General features: G+C 45.5%; 1 long non-coding RNA gene across 1 annotated transcript; it reads right to left on the bottom strand.

Moving 5' to 3' along the window:
• Positions 1-6,624: 6,624 nt before the first annotated feature.
• LOC139082552 (uncharacterized) lies at positions 6,625-10,892 on the bottom strand. Its single transcript, XR_011538658.1, has 2 exons — positions 10,646-10,892; positions 6,625-9,932 (listed from the first exon to the last, which is right to left on the bottom strand). It is a non-coding gene; the product is annotated as an uncharacterized lncRNA (long non-coding RNA).
• Positions 10,893-11,642: the final 750 nt, after the last annotated feature.

The raw sequence follows: 11,642 nt of genomic DNA, 5'->3' as shown, positions 1-11,642 counted from the left end.
CTGGAAGAGCCTTGTGTGGCTCAGTCTCAGAGCAGAGTCATCTGAGCTGGAGGTGCTTGATTGAGAGAACGCTGGAGGGGCCTCGGCCGGTACCCAGAGACTTAATGTTGGCTACTGCAGCTCGTGACTTGCAGTATCAAAGGCTGCTCCTGGTGAAAGGAAACGCTGAGCCGCCACCCCTCAGAGGAGATCTGTGGTCACTGTAATCAGAGTAATACTCTGTTCTGTTTCAGTGACTCAATGGTCACATTATCTTTGAAACTAAGAAAATTCACATGTCAGGAATAATAATATTGCCTCCCCCTCTCTCCTTCCCATTCTTCCTCCCTTCCCTCCACCACACCCTTCCTTACCTTTTTTCTCTATATTTTTATTGATGTGAAATTCATATAACACACAATTAACCATTTTGAAGTGTATGACTCAGTGGCATTTAGTGCATTCACAATATTGTGCAACCATCACCTCTCTCTAGTTTCAAATCTTTTTCATCACTGCAGAACACCCTGGAGTATTAAACAATCACTCTCATTTCCCCTTCCCCTAGGCCTTGGCAGCAGCCACTAACCTGCTTTCTGTTTCTATAGATTTGCCCGCTCTGGACATTTCATATAAAAAGAATCATACAATATGTGACCTCTTGTGTCTGATATCTTTCACTTAACGTTATATTTTAGAGGTTCATCCAAGTTGTAGGATGTAACAGCACTTCATTACTTTTTATGGCTGTATAATAGTCCATTGTGTGGATTTACCACAATTGTTTATCCATTCATCCATTGATGGGCATTTGGGTTGTTTCCACCTTTTGGCTATAGTGAATAGTGCTGCTATAATCATTCATACACAAGTTTCTGTGTAGATGTATTTTCTTTCTCTAGGGTATATATCTAGAAGTAGAATTGCTGGGTCATATTGTAACTCTGTGTTTAACGTTTTGAGGATCTAGAAAATTGTTTTCCAAAGAGATTGCACCATTTTGCATTCCCACCAGCAGTGTAGAAGGATCTCTCTCTCTCTCTCTTTCATCCAACGAAACAAAACAAAATCAGCAAAAGAATTTGCTCACCATAAAACTCTTAGTCTGCCAAGGGTATTTAAATAACCAACCATCTTTCCTAACAGTGGTTCACAAAGTGGCTGTGTGGAAAGCTTCGCCTAAAATGAACACGTCCAGCTCATTGGCAACTTAACCTCGAGGACAGAACGAACGAGATGGCCTTTCCCCTGCCTTAGGGGGAAAGATCGAGCTGAAGTCATTCTATTCCTGGGCTGGCTCCCCTGTCAGTTGCTCTTCTCCATGTTTTACTCTGGTCCATCAGCAGGTCAGCTTGGCTGGACACCCACTGAGCATAGAGCGCTCATCTCTCCAGCTGGTGGAAAGACATGTGGAAAAAGATGTCAGAGGTTGTCCAAGGAGCATATTATAATGTAGACATGTCTGAACCAACAAGCAAAGAGATGTTTTAGAGCTGGAAAGGACTTTGAGATCTCAACTTCAAGTCAGCCACAAGGTTAAAGTTGAGGAAACTAAGGCACCTCCTCCACCCCAACCCCGTCCCCATATTCAGTGTCTTAGACCTGGCTGGTCAGCAGCAGAAAGAGCCAAGGTGGGAAATCAGGTCCACCGTGGTGAGAGCGGCGCTGTTCCGCTACACCTGCGTTCCCACTTTGTCCAACAAGCTCACCTGAGTCGTAGGTAAAATGCAGATCCCTTGGCCCTGCCCAGACCAACCAGACCTGACTTTCTGGTCAGGAGGTTTGGGGAACATGCCACTAACTGTGAACGAAATGATAAGACTGACGTAGTGGCATCAAAGGTGCCTGGTTCTTGATTTCAGTGCTGCTATATCCTTGCGTTTGAGTGAAAATTTGAAATCATCATGTTTGCTTGATATATGGCTTCTGTTAGAGTCTGCCTCAGGCTCTGATGAGCTGATGATTCAGGCAGTCACAGTCCATGGTACCCGTGTGCGTGCGCACACACACACACAGAAAGCATGGAGAGTTGCCCACCTCCTTTAACCCAAATTATAACAACTAACCTTACTGTTTTATACCTTGTTTTTAAAAAAATTTTTTAAGTTGCTTTGTCGAATCTGATAATCATTATTAAGAAAAAGCCTGTGCAGTGTGTATTTTTTTTAATCCTGATTTCACAGTTGAAGAAACTGAGATTCTGAGTCTCGGATACTTGCTCAAAGTCATGAAACCAGTTACTGGCTATTATGGGTTGAATTGTGTTCCCTTAAAGATGATGTTGGTGTCCTCACCCCTCAGAATGTGATCTCATTTGGAGATAGGGTCTTTACAAAAGTAAAACAAGTTAAAATTAGGTCATTAGGTGGACTCTAATCCAATATGACTGGTGACATAATAAAAAGGAAATTTGGGCACAGACACGTATACAGGGAGAATACCGTGTGAAGAGGAAGGCAGAAATCAGGATGATGTTTCTACAAGCCAAGGGATGCCTAAGATGGCTAGCAAACCAGAAGCCGAGGAGAGATATGGAACAGATTCTTCCTCACAGCCCTCAGAAGGAACCAACCGTGCCAACAACTTGATTTCGGACTTCCATCCTTCAGAACTGTTTGACAATAAGCTTTAGTTGTTTTAAGCCACCCAATCTGGGGTACTTTGTATGGCAGCCCAAGCAAACTAAAACACTGGCCAAACTGAGTCAAACCTGGTCTGCGCATATTCCACAGCACCACAACCATCTCAATGAGCCTGGAGTGTAGTGGGGTACAGGCAAATGAGCAAATGACCCCCCGACAGTTCCATGACTGCTCTGTGCAAGACTGTGAGAGCACAGAGTAGGGAGTGTTGTGATGGGGCCATGGGGTTTTAGAGGCAGCTTCAAGCAGGTGGTGTCTGGATGTGGCCTGTGTGCTCAAGTCAGTTCCAGGGTTATGGGCTAGAATGTGGTATAGCAAACACGTGTCAAGGGCTCATAGATCTTGCCCTACACACACATGTGAGCGGTACCATGGACGGTGGACAGAGAAGACCCTGGGAGGCAAACGAGCTGAGTCCTAGCACCATTCTACCTCTCGGACAAGTCACATAGTCTCCCAGGGCCTCGGTTATTCCAGCCATAATATTGAGATAATGATACCTACCTCATGCAGGGTGATAGACCAGATGCCTGCTTAAGCTCTATTTATGTTTGGGAGAGGATGGCTTGCTGTTAGGGCAATGGTTCTCAAACTTGGGTCAGCCTGGGGAGCTTTTGAAATATCCAGATTCCAGAGTCCCTCTCCTAGAGCCTCTGATTCAGTGGTCTGAGGTGCTACCACAGAATATACACAGAAAAAATGTTTTCCAAGTGATTCTGATGGACTTCCAGGTTCGAGAGCCACTAGGTTAATGAACACTGCTGTTCATTAACAGCAGGTAGGCCTGGGGGGCCCACCAGGGGTTTGGGTTTAGATAGGAGATGATGCAGTTTGGAGATGCTGTCATATAACATATAGAGTACTGAGCTAAAGTTGACCTCAGAACACAAATGGCAGAGGCTTGATGATGTCTGAGGCTAGTTCCTCATAATGAAATGAACCCTCTTGGTATGAGTGAAATGATCTTTGTGTATGTACACACGCATGCACACATACACATGCATATACATACACACACAAATACACTTGCGCACACGACATGTGTGCCATCGAAAGGCTGTGCTACAAAGGAGTGTGAGAGTTACCACGAGCAAGTCTAGGAAGATCATGAGGGATGGTCCAGGAAAGAAGAGAATTGTTGGAGGTGGCTGCAGTCCTGTCTGGGGGAACCGTAGCTGCAGGATGCATACCCAGAGCATTGGTCAAAATGAACACTGCTGTGCCAGGGCTGGGGAGAATTCAGGGCATGGCACACAGGGGATGCTAGCAGTGTGATGGGTACAAAACAGAACCCAGTGAATGATTTTTAGGAAGACTTTTGTCACCATGAAATGACATGCCGGGCCTGGTGGCTGCACGGGAGGAGTAAGGGGGTCAGAGAAGAGGGTCTGATAAAGAGCCATAAGCAGGTCCATCTGAATGGGAGCCAGGGAGAGCCAAGAGGCAGGTGAGTGGGGACACTGGGGGTTTGGGGATGGTCTGTTGGATGCTGACCTGCAAGTCTGAGGCTGAGCTGGTTGTGGAGGGATGTGTGAACAATGACTGGAAGAATCATTCTGATGTTTTAATTGGGGGCGAGAGTGTTTAATATTGTCAGCTATAACAGACATGCTTAATTTCAATAGGTTTATTTCTGGGTTAATTGACTTGCTGATTCAATAACTTGTAATCTATCACATTTACCTGGTAATGTGTAGGAGTCACAGGGAAGTAGACTTTTGGCTCAATGTAAAGAATTTTTAACAAAAGTCCAAAATAACTCTCTATAAATAGAATCAGCTGACTGAACCCATAGGGCTGAGGCCTGTCTACATCAGGAGTTTGTGACCCGAGCTGGGGGGGGGGGGGGCAAGGGGGGGACAGTGAGTTTACCCCAAGTCGTCAGAAGTGGGAAAAACCAAGACGTGAACACAGCCTGCAACCTCTGAGGGTTTAACCTTTAAGTGTCAAGACTTCTAGTCAAAGCAGCACCGGAATCAGGTGGAAAAGCCCAGAGTCGGAAGTGGATTAGAGCCTGGAGCACAGCAGGAAGCAAGAGCAAGGGCAGGATCCAAGGGAGAGGGTTCTAGATAATTGTTGACCATTTGCATCAACGTGCTGTGTGCGGTTGGTGGGTAAGGGGAGTTTAAGTGTGCTGTCAGGACTGACTACGTAATTTGAGAGGGCCAAGGAAAAATGAAAATGCAGGGCCTCATTGCTCAAAAGTTGAGAATTCCAAGACAGCAACAGCAGAGCATTAAACCAAGTGCGAGGCCCTTCTGAGTGTGGGTCCTGTGCAACTGTACAGTCAGTCGCTTGCCCGTGAGGCCAGCCCTGGGTGCTGGCTTAGTGGGGAAGGAAGGCAGTGAGCTCCCTGCTGTCTGCGCTGGAGAAGAATCTGCTGGGCACTGCAGTGGTCAGGCCTGTACTGGGTGAAACAGCCCAGAGAATGCCCATGAAAGCCATTCCAACACTGAGTCTTTCATTTCACCTGCTAAAAACACCCTGGGATTTTGTAGATGGTGTAACATGGTCCAGACAAGTCAGCCAAAGTGAAGGTCCATCCAGGCCCATGTCTAAGAATCCAATTACGAGAACTTCCCCAGATCAAATTCTGCAGCCTGTCCCTGTCAGACTGCGACTCTGCTGTAATGTACACAGGAGGGCAATTATAGCCGCAGCGGCACAAGCAGGCCCCGGCAGGCGGGGCTCAGCTCCCGCATTCACTGCTTTTCTGGGTTTCCAATACATTCTTGGTGGCAGAGATCAGAGCCTCTCGTCTATTTATTTAAGAGTCTATTTCCTTCCTATCGTGTGCAGCAGTGCTGACAGGTGAGAAGAAGAGGGGCAACTTGGTAACTGGATTCACACTCTGATGTCGTGAAACTCCTGCCTCAGAATAGATCACAGGGAAGAATACATTCCTCAGTTAAACTCAAGAATCTAAGCACTGTCTGTTATCCCTTCTCCTTCCGGAGAAAAAAAAGATGATCTGAAATGTTGAGGTTAGCAGCCCGCAAATCCAGCTTAGAGGTCACACATTGGTCTTTTGGCTTTCTGTGTGAGTATATATACACATATACACACACACTCACACACATGTATTATACGTGTGTATATATGTACATATGTATGTATATGCAAGTATATATGTATATATAAATATATACACATATATGTATATTGTACATATAAAATACTGACAAGAGTTATGGTGGCTATGAAGACAACTTCAGGCAGCAATATTTATTTTGGGGAAAAATAATGTATTACAGGTGCTGTAAACCCAGTTCTGAGAAAACTACCACGTCTGTGGGGAAATTGATTCCTCCCACGTCTGCCTGTGCCTGGGGATTTAAGTACTCTACGAGCCGATCTCAGGCTCACCCCTCCCGCCATTCACCAAGCCACGTGGTTTGTTAAGCATGCTTCTCCCTCATGCGAAGAAACAGGAACTGGGAGGTTAGGCGGAAGATTGCCAACTGGGCGTGCCAGGAGCGTGACCTTCTAGCACCTTCTCCCTGACAAGTTTAAATTGGCAGTTGAAAGCTTCTATTGGTGAAAAACCACCTAAAAGGATTTTTGATGCCAAGCTGTCTTGAAGCGCTGCACTGACAGAGCTAGAACTCAGTTTTACATGCACGCCACTGGGGTTGTGACTCCAAAATAAGGATAGGGTGTCTCCACAGTCCATTTTCTGCATGAGTCTGAGGATGCCTGGTTTAGAGAAACCAGATATTGAGACAAACAGCTGAAGAGTGTGAAAGGGACCTGCTAGGTCTTTCCTCGTCTTAAACAGAGGGTTACTGCTCATCCAGCAGTGTTAAGATTCACATAGATGTAGTGTTTTACCATGGGCCATTTGTTATTTTACTTTATTTATTTACTTAGTATTTATTTTACTTTGAATATTAATTATTTAATTAAATATCATTAATTGTTGATTATTAAACATTAAATTATTAAATATTTATTATTTTACTTTAACAATATGTCAAAGACATCTATGCGGATGAAAACAAAATGAGGAAAATGTACACACGTTTATTTTACTTCTTTATGCCAACTGGACTCCTTTGGTTTGGTTCTTGTGCTATAGTGTTGGGGTCCCACTCTTCACCAAGAAAGAGAGACTGAAGTGATAGTTATTTTAGGAGAAAAGAATTCATTTTGGGGATAAGTCTTGAAAAACGAAACTACCAAGTCATGGTGTGTATAACTGCATGCTTAAAATTACAGTAGAATAAAAGAAAAATCAAGAAAGAAAAAATATGAAGATAAATGTAACTGTTGTTTTTTTCCTGAAAGCCAGTCTAGCTGTCTTAATTTCTCTCTTTGACTCTTAACTTGATGAAGGCAGAGTTGTCGCCGTGTTCCTGGAGCGTTGACTGTTGCTTGTAAGATGGGGTCCTGTCCTCTAAGAGCTCGCACTGTAGCATAGACAACCTCCAAAGGGATGGAAAAATAAGTTAAGGATGGGGTGATGAAAAACTGCTGGAACCAGAGAGTGCTGATGGTTGCACAACATCGTGAATGTACTTAATGTCACTGAGTTGTACACTTCAAAATGGTTACAATGGTGATCCTCACCTTTTGTGTATTTTATCACAATAAAAAAATTAATGAGTGCCCATCAGACACTGATTCAGAAACTGAAATAAAAAGAGAATAAAAAGCTCAAAGCTGCCCAAGTCCATTATTACATGAGCCCATCCATACCGTAGTTCATAGATACACAAATGTTACGATCAAAATCACGTCTACTCAAAGAGAAGAAAGCCCACGCACACGGTGGTGAGCTATACGGCCGGCATTAAGTCTGACATCAAATTAGAATAAAAAATAAATAACAATGACTAGACATTTTCAAGAGGAAATCTTTGAGCCTGGAAAAGGGATCTTCAGGGGTTGGCAAACTACGGCCCACCCGCCAAACACAGCCCCGCACCTGTTTTGTGTGGCCTGCGAGCTGAGAATGGTGTTCCTATTTTCAAACGGCTGAGAAAAAAAAATCAAGAGAAAAATACTATTTCGTGACACATGAAAATGAAATGGAATTTCAGTGCCCTTGGACAAACCTTTACCGGAACACAAGCACTCCCATTCCTTTAGGTCTTGTCTGTGGTGCTTTGGAGCTATAATGGTGGAGCTGAGTAACAGCCACAGAGACCATATGGCTGCAAAGTGGAAACTACTTTCTGGGAGGCCCTTTAAGAAGTTTGCTGACCCTTGCTCTGGAGGATGCACCGTGCTTCCACATGAAGGTGCACCACGCCAGAGCCTCAGGGTCCAGACTGGGGCCACTTTCTTGATAAAACCGCCCTATAAAGAAAGGTTCGTCAAAGAGAGAGAATCCAGTCCAGCATCCTACAAGGGCCCCCTCCACTGAGCTGCAAGGTCAGGAGGCATAGGGGATGGCAGAGAGGACGAAGGGCCGAGACCTCCTGGGACGAAGGCTGGGGAAGGACACCCTCACCTGCCATGTGCTTTTAACACACCCTCCCTCAAATTATCTGCGTCCTGCTTTTTCCTCTTTCAAAGCTTCTGTACGAGCTCATGATAAGTAAACGTTCCAGGTATATCAATGTCAGTGGGGGATGCAAGCATTCTGAGGATCTGGTAGGAGCCAGATATTTAAATGGTAGCTTGGGGCTGGCCCAGTGGCGCAGCAGTTAAGTTTGCACGTTCCACTTCGGCAGCCTGGGGTTCGCCACTTCGGATCCTGGGTGTGGACATGGCACCGCTTGGCACACCATGCAGGCATCCCACATATAAAGTAGACAAAGCCGGGCATGCATGTCAGCTCAGGGCCAGCCTTCCTCAGCAAGAAGAGGAGGATTAGCAGATGTTAGCTCAGGGCTAATCTTCCTCGGAAAAAAAAATAAATACATAATAAATGATAGCTTTTCTAATCTTCCTCACAACTTCACTTGTAAAAACATCAGCTACATTTCCCCACTTTTTTTTCTGAGTGGATTGTCATGGTCCCTGGTATTATTCTGCAAGCTTTACATAAATTCAGTCATTTAATCCTCAGAACAACTTTACAAATAGGTACAACGATTATTCTCATTTTACAACTGAGGTAATTGAGGCCAAGGTGTATTAAGTAATTTGCCCAAAACTGCTCAAAAAGAAAATACAGAGCTAGGATGTGAACGCAGGTGCATTGGCAGGGAGCCAGGGCCTTAACTGTCAGCTAGACCATCAAACAGCACCGAGAGGTTCTCGATTTTGCTATAGAAACAGCAGAGCAGCATTGCAAACCAAGCATATCTGGCTTCGAATTCCATGTTCTTTCCACTGCTCCTTAAATGCTCTTCTTCCAGGGCTCTGGTTCCAGGACACAGGCAACCAGAAGACGGTCTTCATTAAGCAAGAAACCACTACATTTTTTAATTCTAATTTCCTCTTATGATACCTAGCCATGAGGACAGCTGTTATGCCCTTCTCTAAAAAGGATTTGGTAATAAATTGAAAACCTGCCCTTTTTTTTCAATGAGGCTGACCTTCTTGATCCAAGTCGGAATACCAGCTTTTCAGCCAGTTCTTTCCAAAACTGAGATCGATTTGCTGAAGGAGAAAGGAAGACTATCAGTTACCATTGTCTGTAAGACAACAACTAAAAGGCAAACCTGCTCCCATAGATTCAGTTTATCCAGACAGCGAAAACTTTTTTGGCTCTAAACTCAGAAGGCTGGGGGAATCTTGGAAGGAAATTATCCATGGGTAGTAATATATTTGCAGTATCGTGTGATTCAGCTAGCAAAGATAACTTCTCATGCTAAAAAGAAGAGATGTTCACAGTAAAGAGCATAAGGGAGTCAGCATCAGACCCAGTTTGAAGTTTGCCAGGGACACAAGCTCAGCACGCTGGGTTCACACGACTTGTGTCTGCCTAAAATGGATTGCGGTAGTCAGCAGCTATTCGGAAGAACAAGATGCCTTGAAATGATTTGGAAGACCAGATGCAAAACACAGGAGAGAGAAGGAACCTCTGTTCTCCTTGTTTCTTTAAGTGTCAGGCGGTCTGACTCAGCAGGTTTAAGAGAGACAGGACCCCAGGTGGCAGGAGAGAGATTGACCTCGCTTTCTCCTGGCTCATCAACTGTACATCCACTGATCCTGCCCTGCTCCCACCTGGACCCTGCGGTGGAAACTGGAGATGCCCCAGTCTCCCAGACCTTGCTTTTAGCCAGTGAAGCAAAGAATCATCATCAGAGGCATTTTGCAGGTTCATAAATGCTACACCGATGCCAACAGGAATATAGTGCTAAGCTGGCAAGAGTGTTCATATAGATGACATCCAGGGAGACTCTGCAGTTTGCATTCCTAAAAGGAAACAGAGATCAGAAGCCAATAAAGTGGCAGTCAGATGTCCTTATGTGCATAAGATCTGGTATTCATTTTAGCCAGCTGCACTGCACAAAGATGGGACAGCTACTTTCTGTTCTAAGCTTTAATCAAATTCCCTCAATCCTGGAGTCTATTTTGCAGTTACTGAGCAGCTACTTTGAGACAGGCCCCGTGCCAGCTTCTGGGAGAACAGTCGCTGACCACCGGCGGTTCATAATCTGGCACCTTCTGCAAACATCTGAGGAGTCAACCCCATGTGTTATACTTGTTTACTTGTGCTTTTGAGGGTAGAACTGCCACAGGCTGGGGCTCACAGCTGCGTGCCCCACTCCTCCCAGGGGGCCCTTCTCTCCTCTGCCCTCCATCACACAGAGGGTGGGGCAGTTTTGAGCCTCTCTGTAATCTCACCTCAAAGAGCTGCTCCACCCTTTGTCCCAGTGAAACTCTGTGTTGTCCTGTAATTATTGCCATGCTGCAATCTAGTGCCATCAGTACAGATTTCAAAACAGTGCTCATAATTCCTGGCAAAGCTAACCTGCCAACACCAGGCGTAAACATTGGCTGACCTACTCGGCCTGGGCTGGAGCTGCGTGCAGGTGCCATAAAATGAAAACCAGAAATGAGAACTCAGCAACCACCCAGAATAAGATCACACACACACACACACACACGTGTACGTGCACACTCACCCTCCTCCTGGTGCTTTGACTCAATCAGTTATGAGATTCCATCCCAAATTTCTAGAAGAAGGAAGCTGTCCTGAACACAGTGCGTTGAAAAATGAACATGCGCGATTCACCAGCTTCCCAGAGAGGAGATCAATAGGGCAGTGTCGGGTTTCCTCGGGTTCTTGCACGAGAACACGCCCGGGTGGAGTTTGTGCTGCGTGATCTCCAGCCCCTGATCCTTGAAGCTGACCGTGAAGGGTCAGGTTTGCTGTGTTTAGAAAATGGAAGCAGCAGGGTCATTTGGCAGAAGTTACCAGTATCCTGCCATAGGATGTCAACTGTGTTCCAAATGTGCAGAGAGATGGTACTAATCTAGTCTGGCAATCTGTTTAGGGTAGCAAAAGGGAAGAATGCTAATAATTAAGAATTTCCAAGACTGCACTGTGGTCCAGGCCCTGTGACAAGGGCTTACATGCATTGGCTCATGGGATCCTCACAACCACCCTCTAGTGATTGCTGTCATCATTCCCACTTCACAGATGGGGAAACTGAGCTTTAACGAGATTAAACAATTTGCCCAAAGGTCATATATCTAGTAGGTGATGGAGCTGGCATTTGAATCAGATCTGTGCGAACAAGTGAAGGTGGCCACATGCTGGGAGGGGCTCCCTGCGTCATGCTTGCCCACATCTTCCTGCTACCATGCCCCGTTGCTGCTCCCCTGAGGTGGTGGGCCTGTGGGCTGTGCTGTCCTGAGACAGCCTCCCAGGGCAGAGGGAGAAGCACAGAGACTCCTGGACAGCCCCAGTCCCAGAACGCACCAGGCAGGGAATGCATTCATTTCTGCATACTTGGTAACAAAATCTCCCTTCCTCATTCTTTCTGGACCTCAGGTGTATTCAGTTGTTCCTGGCCCCCTATCATCCACCCAGGCAAAGCTCCTCTCTTGTTTTATTTTCTATGTTTTCCCCTTTACCCGCTTCCAAACTTCCATTCTCGCCCCCATTACATTTGCACA

Source organism: Equus przewalskii, chromosome 1, assembly GCF_037783145.1.
Source record: "Equus przewalskii isolate Varuska chromosome 1, EquPr2, whole genome shotgun sequence".
NCBI lineage: Eukaryota > Metazoa > Chordata > Mammalia > Perissodactyla > Equidae > Equus > Equus przewalskii.
Note: the sequence above shows the minus strand (reverse complement) of the source record. Positions and strands in the feature narration are given on the sequence as shown.